Source organism: Gossypium arboreum, chromosome 12 (genome assembly GCF_025698485.1).
Source record: "Gossypium arboreum isolate Shixiya-1 chromosome 12, ASM2569848v2, whole genome shotgun sequence".
Lineage (NCBI taxonomy): Eukaryota > Viridiplantae > Streptophyta > Magnoliopsida > Malvales > Malvaceae > Gossypium > Gossypium arboreum.
This window is the reverse complement of record NC_069081.1, coordinates 100,305,530-100,317,638: the sequence shown is the minus strand read 5'-3', so window position 1 is coordinate 100,317,638 and position 12,109 is coordinate 100,305,530. Positions and strand designations below refer to the sequence as shown.

The window sequence follows — 12,109 nt, the reverse complement described above, 5'->3', positions numbered from 1 at the left end:
ACTGCATTATTGGGTGAACCTGTGAAGAACTAAGAAAACCATCAATTTTTTTTATTCAAGAGTTCTACCTGATTAGAGAGCATTGTGGCCGAATCGACGTTATAAACGTCGGCTGCTTTTCTTGGCTTTGTCCTCATGACTTGCCACTGATAATTATTCAGTGACATCTCTTCTATAAATTCATAAGCATCTTCAGGTGTTTTATTATTGATAGTCCCACCAGCGGCTGCGTCAACTATTTGTCGAGTCGAAGGATTCAGGCCATTATGAAACGTTTCAACCAGTAGTCAGAGTGGTACCCCATTGTGAGGGCATCTTCTCATGAGGTCCTTGTATCTCTCCTATGCATCGTAGAGTGTTTCTAAATCCATTTTCACAAAAGAAGAGATATCATTACGTAATTTGGCCGTTTTAGCCGGCGAAAAATATTTTAATAAAAACTTTTTGGTCATTTGTTCCCGAGTAGTGATTGAACCTCGTGTTAACGAATTCAACCACTGTTTAGCTTTGTTTCTCAATGAAAAGGGGAATAACCGAAGGTGAATGGCGTCATCAGAAACGCCATTAATTTTAAATGTATCACATAGTTCCAAAAAGTTTGCCAAGTGAGCGCTGGGATCTTCGTCCTACAAACCATCAAACTGAACAAATTGCTGTATCATTTGAATTGTGTTAAGTTTCGGTTCAAAAGTATTTGCAGCTACAGCAGGACTAACTATGCTCGATTTAGTTCTTGTTAAAGAAGGTTTAGCATAATCATACATAGTACGCTGAGCAGGATTCTGATTAGCAACAATCGCAGGAGGTAGCAGATTTTCTTAGTTTTTAGCCATATCCTCGGTTGTGGTTGAAGTATCATCCTCTTGCTCTTCCTCTATGTATTGTAAGCTTCGTCTTATTTCGCTTCGGTTTCTACGAACTGTGCAATCGATCTCACTATTAAACAGTAGTGGTCCCGACAGGTTTCTTCTAGTCAGACACTATAAAAACCTGCCAGAAATGAATAAAAGAAAAATTAGAAAAGAAAATAAAAATTTTAATTGCAAATAAAGTAGAATGGCTAAAGTAATAAAAATCGAGTGCTCCTAATATCCTAGTTCCTTGTCAACGGTGCCAAAAACTTGATACGTGATATTTGCGACAGGTTTTAAAAATTTAGAATTAATCGTTCTTGAAACTAACTATTATCACGATGAAGGCAAGTGTACCTATCGAACAGTAGTATAGCTTTAGCAAGACCGAATTGTTGAACCCTAAAGAACCAAGAGTATTAGTAATTACCTTCTTTTTATTATCTAGCCTAAAAATTAAGTGATTTGGTTATCTAAACTAATTACTAAACTAAGAATGCACATAAAGAAAATTTGGGAAAATACTTTTTAGAAAATTCAATTGATTAAAACAATACCTAAGGAAAAATCCACCTAGGCTTCACTTGTTATTTGACTCTGAATCAGACGATTTATTCATTTGACTTGATCCATAGAAATCCCCAAGTTATATTATTATCTCTCTCGAGACTAATAATGTCTATCCCTAGGTTGATTAATTGATATCTCTTTCTAATTAACGCCCTAGTGTTGCATTAACTCGATTTATGGATCCTCTTATTAGGTTTTACCCTAATCCGGTAAAATCTTATCACCCTATCTCTAGGCGTTCAATCAACTCCGCTTAATTACTCTTAGACAGGTCTATTCCTCCTCTGAATAAGAGCATTAACTTGAATCAATATCCTGGAATATTAAAACAAGAATTAAGAACACATAATTAAGAACAAGTCAAATATTTATCATACAATTCAGATAATAATAACAAGATCCGTCTTAGGTTTCATTCCCCTTAGGTATTTAGGGGGTTTAGTTCATACTTACGAAAGAAAATATCTCAAAAGCATAAAGATAACAAAACATAAGAAAACCAAAACTCCTAAAGGAACTTGAAGGGAGATTTTCAGTCTTGATGAATCCGACTTTTTGAGATGGATCAATCGGCTTTCCTTGAGTAATTCCCTGCTTCCTACTTCGTGTCCCCTTCTTAAGTGCCTCCTCAGGTATTTAAATAGGATTTAGAATGCCTAAGAGCCCTCAAAATTGGCCTTTTTCGAATAGGGTTATACTTGGGCTCGGCAGGGACACGCTCGTGTGTGATTACTCTAGCCAGTGGTTAAGTTTGTTGAATAGGCACGAGCGTGTAGTCTACCCGTGCAAGTCGTGCTTCGATCCTGCCAAAAAGACACAGCCGTGTGACACGTCCATGTGAGGAACTCCAGGCCGTACTGATTTTCCATGTGGGTCTATTTTCTCCATTTTCGACCTGTTTCTCGCTCTTTTTACTCTCCTATGCTCACCTAAGTATGAAACATGAAATTAAAGGATTAGGAGCATTGAATTCCCCAAATCTAAGGAGAAACCATCCATAAATGTGCTAAGCATGGGATAAAAACATGCATAAATTATGGTTTATCATTGAAGAATGTGTATCTGCTGATAATGTGTATCTGCTTCAATGGTTAAGTGTCTTAGGAGGTGATTGAGAGGTCGGAAGTTCAAGCCTTAGCTTGGGGAAAATTTTGATATTTTAATGAATAAAGCCTTACTCTTGTACAATGGGCTTAAGTTAAAAGCTGGTAGGATTATATCAGAATAGGCCTGCTGGTCTAGTGGTTAAGTGGCAAGGGAGTATGGCTGAAAACCCAAGTTCGAGTCGTGGGTGTGGCATTAATTTTACTGTTAAGTCGTGCGGAAGTTTTAGTTGGACTAAAACACTCAAGGGGGGTAGGGTTTATCGGATGTTTTCTTTTCTTTCTTTTTCTTTTTGTTCACTGTTGTTTCCTCCTTCTCCTTAAAACTCCATTGTTGCTAAAATTCTTTTCTTTTTCGCCTCCCTTCGTTTTTCTTTTTTCAATAAGCTTGGGTGTATTGCTAGCGGTTCTATTGTTTCGGTAAGTATCGCTTTAATTAAGTTTCATGATTTCATTTAGAGATTGTTTAAGAGGGATTTTGGTTGTTATTGAGGGAATATCCAAGGCTCTGTAGATTAGTAATTGAGTTCTAAATAGCAAGGAAACACCGTTCTTCATTGAAGGTAAGTTGATCTCTCTTTCAAAATTTGGTAGTTCTTAAGGATATCTATTTAAGTGACTGATTTTGGGCTCGATATTTTCGATGTTAGGCTTTGGGGTGCTCATGGTTGGATTAGCGGTGAAAATGAACCAGGTGTGTACTCTAATTACGTAGAAAATGAGTTTCGCTGAAAGCCAAAAAGTGGCCTGTCAACGCCACATGGGCGTGTGGTTTGCCCGATGGTAGCCTGCGTCACAAGACACGGGCATACCACTGATGGGCCAGGCCATGCGCGCTACACGAGCACGATGGACACGGGCGTGTGATGGCTTGTAGGCGTGTGCGAGGCACGGGCTTAAGAAAATGGGCCGTGTGGACCACACGAGTGTGTCGACCAATACGGGTGAATCACGAGGGCGTGTGGTAATCTGAGCCAGGCCGTGCGACCCACAGAGGCGTGTGGGCCGACACGGGTAGGGCACACGGGCGTGTGAACCCAATTTTTTGATTTGTTCTATAAGGTTGCACAAGTCGCCTAAGTCGACTGTAACCTTGCTGTAGGGGCGGTAAGCGTTACTTAGTCCCTATACTCTAATTGGTTACTAGAAATTATGTTATTATAAGCATGTGTATCTGGCTGATTCTGTAAATTTGCTTTGACATGATATTGATATGACCTATTATCAGCATAATAGCATGCCATGATATTTATGATGCATTGTATAAGGTTGGGATTGTTGTGAAGAGAAGGAAGTCTGAGAGGCGATTAGCCTGTTATTTTGCAGCTAAGCTGCATACTTATGATATGTGCTGCAATGCGGTACTTTCTGGTGTGTAAGGTTGGATGGGTCGATTATATCCCCATATACAGTGTGCAGGGATGGGTGGGTCGATCTTATCCCCACATGGTGTGTTGGGTTGGACGAAGATGGTGTGTAGGGTTGTGGGCATGTTTTCTGATATCTGATCTGTTATGCATACGATATCTGTATGGCTAAGGCCGAATAACTGTAATCTGTTATCTGTTCGTATGCATGTTGTTTGTGGAGATGTACACACTGAGTTTGCGAAAACTCACGCCTTTATTTATTTTATCTGTCAGGAAATCCTCAGCAGTAGACGAATCAGTGTGACGGAGGGCTCGATGGTGACCACTGGTAGACATTTAATGATTTTATGAGTAACTTTTATTTTTTTTCCTGCTTTACCATAAAAGTTGTTTTTGGGATTGATTATGTATTTGGACTCGAACCGTTTATGGGATTATGTTGGAATTTTAAATTGATAAATTATTGATTTAAGAATTAATGACGTTTTAGCCTCCGCGTTTATGAAATATTTCCACTTGATATTTGGAATAGGGATTTCACGACTTAAGTAAAGATAACAAACTGGACAAATTTTCAATTGGCTAAGGTTTCTCTAAGAAGCTCTCACATATGATGCTGTCAGATTTGACAATAGCGTTTAGGCCGGGTTTGGAGGTGTTACATTTAGTAGTATCAGAGCCAAGTTCAAAATTCAACTGTAAATTTTAGGTTTCAAAATTGGGTTTAAAGAAAATAATTTGAGAAACTATTTAAAATATTTGATAATAAATATGTGGTACACCGAGTCTCCAGTGCCGGTCTTGTAAGTTCTTTTAAACTCTGATATATACACTATCTGACGCATGCTTAAAATGAAATATTCTCTGTATTTGTCTGAAACACTATGTATGTATTGTGAGACTACTATAAGTAGGACTTTACTGAAACACTTAGGCAGTGTAAACTGAAACTATAGTGAGCTTATTACTCGCGATAACTGACTTTGAAACTTTAATAGTGTTTTGCATAAAATATCTGCTAATAATTATCGAAACTGTAAACTAATATGCATAAAACTTCTAAATACAGATTAATTAGATAATTACGATGAGTACACGTGATACTCATGGATGGGGTACTAAAGGCCGAGGTAGAGGCCGTAGAGGGATACGAACTGAGTCTGTCGCATCTAATACGATCCCTAATTTGGACACTAGCGAGACGCTGGTGTCATTTGTTACTGAGACTGGTGCTGAGTCTCAAAACCGTGCAGCTGGGGACGACGCATTGTCCTTGGCCATGCTGCGAATCTTGGAGAGGGTTACTAGGGTTAATGTTGGATTTGGAGGCCGTGGGTCGGTTACGGAACGACTCTGGTACAATGGGGCTGAGGTATTTAAGGGTATCGCTGGAGTTGTTCCTAATGTGGCTGAGTACTGGATGGAAGTTACGGAGCGTATTATGGATGATATGGATTTTACTGCCGAGCAAAAGCTCAAGGAGGCTGTTTTGTTGCTTCGTGATGAAGCGTATCAGTGGTGGCTGATGGTTAAGGATGACACTCAGCCTGACAGTCTGACATGGGTTTAAGACGGTCTTCCAGAGCAAGTATGTGGGGGCCAATTATATTGACGCTAGGAGGTGTGAGTTCCTGAATCTTACTCAGAGAGATCGTTCAGTGGCTGAATATAAGGCCGACTTTCTGAGGCTGAGCCATTATACAGAAGGCATGGTGGCAACTGAGTATAAACGCTGTGTTCGTTTTGAAGACGACCTTAGGGATAACTTGAGGATCCTGATAGCTCTGTAGAGAAAGCATGAGTTTGCCATGTTGGTTGAGAATGCCAAGATTGCGAAGGAGGTCAAGCACACTGAGTGCCAAAACCGTGAGAAATGAAAGGTTAAAAGGGATTCTGAGTCTTCTGGTACTGGGATGAGGCCTAGGAAAAAGGCCAGATCTGATCGGCTCATGAGAGTTGGGCCTACTGTTGCACCTATTGGGGTGGCGATTTGTCAGCTTTGCAACAGACGCCATCCGGATGAGTGTTGGAGGTCTACTGGAGCTTGTTTGAGGCGTGGGTTGACTGAGCATCGAGTTAAGGATTGTCCATTGAGGGGTAACTAGATACAAGCTCCGGCTACTGAGACTGCACAGCTGCCAAGGGTAGTTCAGCAGCCACCTAGGGCCCGAGGCCAGGCTAGGGGTGGTAACGATATAGACCAAGCACAGAGTGCACCGAGCTGAGGTGCTGGGCCGACTGAGGTGAGGCAGCCTGCACTTGTCTATACTGCACGTCATCGTAAGGATGGAGATACTCCGGATGTTATCATGGGTACGTTCTTAATTCTTAATGTACCTTATGTTGCACTAATAGACATAGGCTCTACACATTCCTACGTTGCATGTTCGGTGTCTAAGACTTTGGGAATATGGTACGAGAGCACTTTTAGTGAGATTTCTATGGTGAGTCCATTGGGGCAGTCTGTTAGGGTTAGTAAACTGTTCAGAGACGTTCTGTTAGAAGTCTAAGGAATAGTATTTCTGGCTGATTTGATAGAACTTCCATTTGGGGAGTTCGATTTAATTCTGGGTATGGACTGGCTGGTGAAGTATCGTGTAAGTCTAGATTGTGCTAAAAAGATGGTGGTTCTAAGAACAAAAGAGGATAATGAGATAGTCGTGATTGGAGAACGACGAAATTATCTAAGTAATGTGATATCTGCGTTGGTAGCAAAGAAGCTAGTGAGAAAAGGATGTGAGGCATTTTTAGCCTACATCAGTGTCTCCAATTTTGGGAACTCTTTGGTTAAGGACATCCGAACGATTAGGGACTTTCCAGATATTTTCCTAAAGGAATTACCAGGATTGCCTCTGAGCCGTGAGGTAGAATTTGGGATTGAGTTGATTTCTGGTACAGCTCCGGTGTCTATAGCCCCTTATCGAATGGCACTGAAGGAGCTGGCAGAACTGAAGGCTCAGATTCAGGAGCTATTAGATCGTGGGTTTATTCATCCCAGTGTGTCTCCGAGGGGAGTACTTGTTCTGTCGTAAAGAAGAAGAATGGTACAATGAGGATGTGTATCGACTACCATCAATTGAACGAGTTGACGATTAAGAATAAGTACCCACTTTCGAGGATTGACGACTTATTCGATCAATTCAGAGGGGATTCAGCGTTTTTTAAAATTGATCTGCGGTCAGGTTATCATTAGTTGAGGGTAAATGAGGCCGATGTGGATAAAACGACATTTAGGACTCATTATGGGCATTTTCCTAGTTATGCCTTTTGGGTTAACTAATGCACTAGCGGCATTTATGGACTTGATGAACCGTGTGTTTCAGCCTACTTGGGTTAGTTTGTGGTGGTGTTCATCGATGACATTTTGGTGCATTCTAAGTCTGAGGACGAGCACGACGAGCATTTACGAGTGGTTCTACAGATCCTTCGTGAGAAACAGTTGTATACGAAGTTCACGAAGTGTGGGTTCTGGCTTAAAGAGGTAACCTTTTTAGGGTATGTGGTTTCTGCTGAGGGGATTCTAGTAGATCCTTGTAAGATTGAGGCTGTGATGGATTAGAAGCAGCCAAAGAATGTGTTAGAGATCTACAGTTTTCTAGGACTGGCTAAGTATTACCGACATTTTGTAGAGGGGTTCTCGTTGATTGCAGCGCTGTTGACTAAGTTGTCGCTCAAAGGAGTTCCTTTTGTTTGGACTGACGCATAGCAGGAGAGTTTCGAGAAGCTCAAAACAGTTTTAACTTAGGTTTCAGTTTTGATACAGCCTGAGCCTGGTAAGGACTTTGTGGTTTATAGTGATGTGTCACATGTGGGTTTAGGTTGTGTCTTGATGCATGACGGTAAGGTTGTGCATATACATCACGACAGTTTAAGACTCACGAGGTTAATTATCTGACGCATGATTTGGAGTTGGCGGCAGTTGTCTTTGGATTGAAGATTTGGAGGCACTATCTGTATGGTGAGAAGTGTACCATCTACACTGATCATAAGAGCCTCAAGTATCTGATCACTCAGAAGGAGTTAAATCTTAGGCAGCATCGGTGGGTTGAGCTGCTCAAGGACTATGACTGCAAAATTGATTGTCACCCTAGAAAGGCCAATGTGGTAGCCAATGCATTAAGCCGTAGGGCTATGGCTGATTTGAAAGTGTTGTTCACTTGACTGTGTCTTTATGATGATGGGAGTCTCCTAGCTGAGTTACAGGTTAGGCCAACGTGGCTGGGTCAGATTAAGGATAAGCAATTAGGAGATGAGTCTCTTCATTTACGATTTCATCAAGTTGAGACTGTGACTACTACTGATTTTAAGATTTATAGTGATGGGGTACTGTGTTTCCGAAGTAGGATCTGTGTACCTAATGATAAGGATTTGCGATTATCGATTCTGAGGGAAGCGCATAGTAGTCCTTACGCAATGTACCCTGGTGGGAATAAGATGTATAAAGATCTCTGAGAGTTGTACTGGTGGCCAGGGTTGAAGCGTGAAGTGACCAATTTCATTACTTGCTGTATGACTTGTCAGTAGGTTAAGGCTGAGCATCAGTTACCTTCGGGTTTGCTACAGCCAGCGAAAATACCGATGTAGAAATGGGAGCGAGTAACGATAGACTTCGTTAGTGGGTGGCCCCTAACACCCACTAAGAAGGATTCTGTTTGGGTCATCGTGGATCGATTGACCAAGTCTGCGCATTTCATTGCTGTTAGGACGAACTTCTCTCTACATAAGTTGGCCAAGCTGTACATTTCGGAGATAGTGAGACTGTATGGGGTACCTATCTCGATCATTTCTAATAGGAATCCTCGTTTCACGTCTCATTTTTAGGGAAAGCTTTATGAGTCTTTGGGTTCTCGTCTTGACTTCAGTACTGCTTTCCATCCTCAGACAGATGGTCAGTCAGAGAGGGTGATTCAGATACTGGAGGACATGTTGAGGGGTTGTATTATCGACTTCTGAAGCAGTTGGGAGGAGTTCTTGCCTTTAACCGAGTTGTTTTACAACAATAGTTATCAATTTAGTATACAGATCGCACCATATGAGGCACTTTATGGTCGTAAGTGTCGCACTCCTTTGTGTTGGACTGAGTTGGGTGAGCAGCGTGTTCTGAGTTCGGAGTTGGTTACAGAGACTAAGGATAAGGTTTGCTTGATTTGAGATCGACTAAAAGCTGCTTCTGATAGACAGAAGCCCTATCAAGATTTGAAAAGGAAGGACATCGAGTATGGTTTTTCTTAAGGTCTCGCCATGGAAGAAGGTTCTGAGGTTCAGTCGTAAAGGCAGGCTGAGTCATCGATTTATTGGGTCGTACCGGATTCTGAAGCAAGTGGGGCCAGTTGCATATCATTGGAGCTACCTCTAAAGTTGGATCGTATATATGACGTGTTCCATGTCTCGATGTTGAGACGTTATCGCTCTGATCCCACACACATTGTGCCTGTAGAGGAGATTGAGGTTAGACCGGATCTAACGTTCGAGAAAGAGCCAGTTCAGATTTTGGATAGTGATGTTAAGTCTTACGTAGGAAGTCTATTCCCTTGGTAAAGGTGCTGTGGCGAAATCATGGCACTGAGGAAGCTACTTGGGAGCCAGAGGATTTGATGCTACAGCAGTATCCTCACCTTTTCCAATCAGATAAATTTTGAGGACAAAATTTTCTTTTAGAGGGTTAGAGTTGTAACACCTTGACTTTTATTAAATCGTTTCGGTGGGTAGTTGACGAATGTGTATCTGTTTCAGTGGTTAAGTATCTTAGGAGGTGATTGAGAGGTCCCAAGTTCAAACCTTAGCTTGGGGAAAATTTTGGTATTTTGATGAATAAAGTCTTACTCTTGTTCAGTAGGCTTAAGTTAAAAGCTGGTAGGATTAAATCAGAATGGGAATGCTGGTCTAGTGGTTAAGTGGCAAGGGAGTATGGCTGAGAACCCAAGTTCGAGTCGTGGGTGTGGCATTAATTATACTATTAAGTATTAAGTCGTGCGGAAGTTTTAGTTGGACTAAAACACTCAAGGGAGGTAGAGTTTATCAGATGTTTTCTTTTCTTTTCTTTTCTTTTTTGTTCACTATTGTTTCCTCCTTTTCCCTAAAACCCCCTTGCTGCCGAAATTCTTTTCTGTTTTCCCTTCCCTTCGTTTTTCTTTTTTTTTTTCAATAAGCTTGGGCGTATTGCTAGCAGTTCTGTCGTTTCATTAAGTATCGCTTTAATTAAGTTTCATGATTTCCTTTAGAGATTGTTTAAGAGGGATTTGGTTACTGTTTAGGGAATATCCAAGGCTTTGTAGATCAGTAATCGAGTTCTAAATAGCAAGGAAACACCGTTCTTCATTGAAGGTAAGTAGATCTCTCTTTCGGGATTTGGCAGTTCTTAAGGATGTCAATTTAAGTGACTGATTTAGGCTTGGTATTATCGATGTTAGGCTTTGGAATGCTCGTGGTTAGATTAATGGCGAAAACGAACTAGGTGTGTACTCTGATTATACAGAAAACAAGTTTCGGTGAAAGGCGAAAAGTGGCCTGTCGATGCCACACGGGCGTGTGGTCTGCCCGTGTGGTAGCCTGCGTCGCGAGACACTAGCGTATCACTGAAGAGCCAGGCCATGTGCGTGCCACACGAGCACGATAGACACGGGTGTGTGATGGCTTGTAGGCCGTGTGCGAGGCACGGGCTCAGGCAAATGGGCCGTGTGGGCCACACAGGTGTGTGGGAATCTGGGCCAGACCGTGTGACCCACATGGGTAGGGCACACGGGTGTGTGTGCCCAATTTTGCTGATTTGTTCTGTAAGGTTGCATGGGTCGTCTAAGTCGACTGTGACCTAACTGTAGGGATGGTAAGCGTTACTTAGTCCCCATACTCTGATTGGTTATTGGAAAGTATGTTATTATAATCATGTGTATCTGTCTGATTTTGTAAATCTACTTTGACATGATGTTGATATGATCTGTTATCTGCATAATTGCATGCCATGATATTTATGATGCATTGGGTAGGGTTGGGATTGTTGTGAAGAGAAGGGAGGGATTGTTGTGAAGAGAAGGAAGTCTAAGAGGCGATTAGCCTGTTATCTAGCAGCTAAGCTGCATACTTATGATATGTGTTGCGATGCGGTACTTCATAGTGTGTAGGGTTGGATGGGTCGATTATATCCCTATATATGGTGTGCATGGATGCGTGGGTCGATTTTATCCTCACATGGTGTGTTGGGTTGGACGGAGATGGTGTGCAGGGCTGGCGGGCATGTTTTGTGATATCTGATCTGTTATGCATGCGATATCTGTATGGCTAAGGCCGAATGACTATAATCTATTATCTGTTTGTATGCATGCTGTTTGTGGAGATGTACACACTGAGTTTGCGAAAACTTACCCCTTTATTTATTTTATCTGTCTGGAAATCCTCAGCAGTAGATGGATCGGTGCGACGGAGGGCTCGATGGTGACTACTGGTAGACATTTAATGATTTTATGAGTAACCTTTATTTTTTTCCTGCTTTACCTTAAAAGTTGTTTTTGGGATTGATTATGTATTCGGACTCGAACCGTTTTTGGGATTATTTTGGAATTTTAAATTGATAAATTATTGATTTAAGAATTAATGACGTTTTAGCTTCCGCGTTTATGAAATGTTTCCACTTGATATTTCAAATAGGGATTTCACGACTTAAGTAAAGATAACAAACTGGACAAATTTTCAACTCGCTAAGGTTTTTCTAAAAAGCTTTCACATGTGATGCCGCCAGATTCGCCCATAACGTCTAGGCCGGGTCTGGGGGTGTTACATCTAGAATTACATTGGATGCTCGGGAATGCTTACACATAGTGTGCCTTTCCATATAACCGTAAACTTTTCTTTTTAATAGTGCTCACACGAGCTATGAAATGGGTCTACTTACACAAGCTCTGGGTCAAAATGTTAGCTATACGATGCTGTTCACACGAGCTATGGAGAATTCACACGAGCTATATGATAAACAAATGGATGTTATAATAACACTAATGTGCTATAATAGTCAGAGTAGTATTAACAAATAAATTACAATAATAATAATGCATATAGATATGAATAAGTAAAGATGAAATAAATAAATAATGGTGAGAACAATAATGACAAAGTGATAAATAAATAAATATAAGAGAAAAGGTTTAAAAATATTGGAAGTAAGGAACCAAATTAAAATAAATAAGATTTAAGGCACTATTTGTAATAAAACATATGTAAAGAA

General features: G+C 40.9%; 1 non-coding gene across 1 annotated transcript; it reads left to right on the top strand.

Annotated features, from left to right (window-relative positions):
- Window positions 1–297: 297 nt before the first annotated feature.
- Window positions 298–404, top strand: LOC128285870 (small nucleolar RNA R71). The gene has a single exon (XR_008276417.1). It is a non-coding gene; the product is annotated as a small nucleolar RNA R71 (small nucleolar RNA).
- Window positions 405–12,109: the final 11,705 nt, after the last annotated feature.